This window comes from Triticum aestivum, chromosome 7D (assembly GCF_018294505.1).
Source record: "Triticum aestivum cultivar Chinese Spring chromosome 7D, IWGSC CS RefSeq v2.1, whole genome shotgun sequence".
In the NCBI taxonomy this organism is placed as follows: Eukaryota; Viridiplantae; Streptophyta; class Magnoliopsida; order Poales; family Poaceae; genus Triticum; species Triticum aestivum.
Window position 1 is genome coordinate 398,008,413 of NC_057814.1, and position 5,333 is coordinate 398,013,745.

The window sequence follows — 5,333 nt, forward strand, 5'->3', positions numbered from 1 at the left end:
CTTCGGAGATACCTTTAGTGCACCTTTATGATCACCCAGTTACGAAGTGACGTTTGCTATCACACAAGTCATTCCTCGGGTATCCGGGAGTGTCATGATCTCATAGTCTAAGGAACTGATACTTGACATGAAGAAAGTTGTAGCTTAGAAGCGATATGATTTGTTGCTAAGCTTATGGTTGGGTCTTGTCCATCACATCATTCTCCTAATGTTGTGATCTTGTTATCAAATGACAACTCGTGTCTATGGTTAGTAGACCATAACCATCTTTGATCAACAAGTTAGTCTAGTAGAGGCTTACTAGGGACACGGTGTAGTTTATGTATTCACATACGTATTTAAGTTTCCGATCAATACAATTCTAGCATGAATAATAAATATTTATCATGAACGGAAAATATGATAATAATCTTTTTATTATTGCCTCTAGGGCATATTTCCAACAAATAACCCTTATTATATACCCAGCCTATTATGCGTATTATTTCATGATAAATTGAAAACAAAATGCATGCACAATATAAATACGTGAATCTCAAGAAAGTTTGTAAAATTGAAAAGGTTAGTACAAACTGAAAAAATTGTTAATTCAAGAAAAATTCTTGAATTTGAAAAAAGTTCACGAAAATTAGGATAAAACTCATGAAATTTCGAAAAAAATCACAAATATAGAAAAATGTTCACTGATTTTGAACAAAAAGTTCACCAATTTTTTTAAAAATCATCGATTTTTAATAAAAAGTTAATTAAATTTGAAAAAATAGTCCACTAATTTATAAAAAAATTCATCGATTTAGAAAAATCATCAAAATTGTAAAAAAGTTCATAAAATTTGAGAAAAAGCTCATCAAATTTGGAAAAACGTTAATTGATTTTGAAAAAAAATCATCAAATTTGGAAGAAAGTTCACCGATTTTGAAAAAAAGTTCATTAAAGCTGAAAAAAATTCATCAAATTTGAAAAAGTTCATAGAATTTCAAAATTGTTCATCAAATTTGAAAAAAGTTCATCAAATTTGAAAAATAGTTCATCGATTTGAAGAAAAAGTTCATTGAATTTAAAAAGTTTGTGCATTTTTTAAAAGAAAAAGAAACAGAAAAATTTAAAAAATAGAAAATAAAAACAAGAGAAAGAAAATAAAGAGAATAAAAAGGAGAAATGGGAATAGGTGGACACACGATGTGTGTTGTCCTGGGTGGTTGTGGAGCTCGCAGTGAGTGAAGAGATCGTGGGTTGGATTCCTTACCTGCGCAACTTTTTTCCGGTTTGTGCATTTTTTAAGAAAAAGAAACAGAAAAAATGCAAGTGGGCAAGCTCAGCTCAGAGGAACCTCAGACGACCGTTTGCAAACGAGGGCCGAATAGGATCCACCCTATGATGTGTTGGTTTGGCCCCGACATGGAAAGCACAAGTTTTGCTTTAGTTGCAGTTTGTGGCACCGGATGAGAGCTCCTAATTGACGCCAATTCGCGTCAAATAGGGGAGGGTCCGCCTGAAGCTGGAAAAAAAATAGGCCAGCCCATTCTGCCCACCAGCAGTTTTTATTGTTCGTTCTATGGGCGTTTAGTCGGGTTTAAAAAAATGGATGTTGCTTCTTAGGAGCTAGATATTTAAAAACCTATTATAAAAGCTGTTTCAAAAAACTATTCACCATGTGTTTTTAAAATTCACCGCTTAATTTTTTTCCAGCGTGCATTAAAAATATTCTCCATATCTAAAAGAAGTTCATTGTATATTAAAAATTGCTCATTGTATATTCTATTTTTCATGTATTTGAATGTAATTACCCGTGTATATTAAAAAAACCAGTGTGTACTTGAAAAATATTCACCGTACATTACAATCACTATAAAAGAAATGTGAAAAAAAGAAAAAAGAAACCAAAGAAAAACTATATATGAAAAGAGAAAAAGAACAAAAAAAGAAAAAAACTGGGACAGTAACGCAAGAAAAGAACAATTTCCGATGGACGAATCAAGAAAAGCGAAGATAGGAACGCAGCGCGCGGGTGAGCCCCCCCCCCCCCTCCCCCCCTTTCTTTTTGCAAAGCCTCATCTATTTGCCGCGCAAATATGACCCACTACATGTGGCTGCAATGTTGAGTATCTTTGCGTACCGAGCATAGCTCAGATGGCTAGGTTCCTTACAGTGGAACCAATCCACTAGGGTTCAAGTCCTAAACTTAGCACATGTGGTCACATTTTTAAAAAAAATTATCTCATGTTTTTCAGTGATGTTCGTTGAGTGGTACGAGACATTCCCGTCAACTACGAGGCATCTGTGGCGTCTTCGTTTATCTTAAGATGTTGTGTCAGTCCAGTATCTTGAAGATGCTCATACGGTACGGTGTACATGCGTGCGTCCATAGAAATGAGTATATGTACGTATATGTGAGCATCTATGATTGTACCATGTTAAAAAAACTGAATACTGTTTTCTGAGGCGACAACGTTGAATACCCAGGAGCCTCGTCCCTCACAAAATTGCTAATCTTGCTTTTTGCAGGACAGCAGTGGCCAGTGGAGCCCACCCAAGCAAGTGATTTTCCTTTCCGTCTTTCTCTCTATCTCGCACACTTGTGGAGGGCGCTTCCTATCTCGCGCGCGCACCCCCGCACACCACGGCCTCCAAATGGGCTGGCCCTTTACCCTGTTAGTCCTTTTTTATATCCATGAACTTTATCAGACTCGTTAACATTTTTGAATTCACGAAGTTTTCAAATCTAGAAACATTTTCCCAAATTCATGAACATTTTGGGAAGTCAGGAATAAATTTTCAAATCCACAAACAATTTTCAAGGTTGTTGACTTGTTTCGAAATACATAAAATTTCTAATTTATCAACATTTTTCTAAATGCGATATTTTTTTACTCAAATTCTTGAACAGTTTTTAAATCGAGGAACATTTTTCAATTGTGATCATTTTATGAATTGATGGAGATTTTTTTAAATTTAGGAACAATATGTAATTTGCGAAAAATAAAACTTTGAACATTTTTCAGAATCTACGAATATTTTACGAAATCAGTGAACATTTTTTAGATTCGTGAAATAATTTTTCAAGTTTGTAAACATGTGTTGTAATTCAGAAACATTTTCCGAATTTGTGAACAGATTACGAAATTCGGAATACTTTAATGGTTGTGAACATTTTTTCAAATTCCAGAATATTTTTTGAAACCCATGAGAAATATTCATGTACCTTTTAAAAATGATGCGAATATTTTCTAAAACTGAGTATTTTATCGAAATTCTGAATTATTTTTTTGTAATTCATTAAAATATAGGGAACATTTCATTGAATTCCAAAATTTAAAAAATGCGGGAACATTTTTCTATATTGTATGGCATTAAAAATCGTAAATGGCGCACGCGCCTCGTAACGGGCTGGCCTAGGTCGCGTAGGACGCCGCGCGCTTGGAGGGCTATTTTTTCTTTTCCTTTTCCTTTTTTCCTCTTTTCTTTTGTTTCTTTACTTAAATTTTTGTAAACTCTTTACAAAACCGGTGGTATTAAGAAATAGATGATGTTTTAAAATTTATGAACATTTTAAAGAATTCTATTATTATTTTTTAAATTGATGAACTTTTCTTAAACTCGATGAACTTTTTGGAAATTCGATGATTTTTTTTTCAAAATTGCTGATTTTGTTTCTAAAATTCGATGAACTTTTGTTAATTCTATGAACTTTTTTTTCAAGTTAATGAACTTTATTTCAAGTTCATGAAGTTTTTTTCAAAACGCATGAATTTTTTTGAATTGACAATTTTTTCCTTTTCTTTTTATCGAATGCGAATGTGGACATGGGCTGGCCCATCAGCGCCGGCGCGTGGGCGCCAGGGAGCTTGCCTGGCGCTTGAAGCGTCGAATAGGGGCTCCCTGGATTAAGATGTCTCCCTTTGGAGTTGCCCTATTTATTTACTGAACCGCTGGTTTGCTTTTCTTCTTCTATTCTTATGAGTTTTACATTTATCATGTTTAAAAAATATCTATTTATCTTTTAAATATTCATCAATGTTTTTTTAAGGTTCAAAGTGTATTTGGAATAAGCACCCAACAATGTTCCAAAATATTCATCATGTTTTGATATGTTGTTCGTCGGGTATCCAGAAATTGTTTATCGTGTACCAAATAAGGTTCTTCATTTTCTCAAAAATATTTATAGTATTTTTAAAAAGTATCAACCTTGTAATTTTAAAATGTTGATGGTGTGTTTTAAATAATTCATACTTCCGTGTATTAAGAAACTGTTCATCATGTGTATCCAAAGTGTTTATCCTTTTTGAAACATCGTTAACCATGTATTCAAATATTGTTTCTAGTGGATCTAGAATTTTCTCATCGTGTACTTCAAAATGTTTTCCATTTCAAATTTACTAGTATGTATACATGTGCAAGGCACGTCTTAATTTTGGTCAAAGAGAAGAAGCCATAGATTTGCTAATAGATTAAAGGCAAAAGAGAAGAAGCCGTAGATTTGCTAATAGATTAAAGGCAAAAGGAAAATATAACAATGTGCAGATGCAAATATTAATTAGTTATGATTAATCAGTATTGTAAAGGTAGGAATTATTAGACATACAAGAAACTGTACGTTCATGTCTAAAAAGACCGCACTTTACTTTTTGCTCCCCGTTTTACTCCCAAACAATCTCGCTTGGGCTCAAACCGCCATGCACCCAAGCAGCAATACGACCCATGAGGTAGCAAACATGTTTTTTTTCTTGAAAAGTCATGTGATTGTTCCAAAACACAGTTGAGGCAGTATCAGTCTACTGTTCATACTTCCGTGTATTAAGAAACTGATACACTATATAGTCGATCATAGTGATATACATGTTCACAATGTTCCAAAAAGAATGTTCATAGTGTTTTTCAAATATGGCGTGTACTTTAAAGCCGATCATGCATTTAAATAATGTTTCATAATTTTCAACACAATGTTGATTAATTTGGAAAAGTATTCATGCTAGCTTCCTTCTATGCTAATGTCACCCTCTTTATGCTCAGAAGGTTTACTTCCTTCTTCGAACCAAAGTTCCTTTCAATTTCATTAGAAATTTCCAAAAGTTCAGGAAGGAGGTGAGAGGCCAGCTTCCTTTTCTGTCTCAACTTTCCCTATATATTCCATTCTATCTATATTTCTTCAAAATATGAAAAATATTAGAGGATCCAGAGTAAATACCATAACGAGCAAAAATCTTCCTAGCCTCTTTAGCAATATCTTCAAATTCTAGAGTTAAGTTTTTTAAGACAAAATTCCTACCATCTCCCTTATCCATGTTATCTAATTGAAAGAACATATGTTGAATAATGGGGTCCAAGTTAACAAA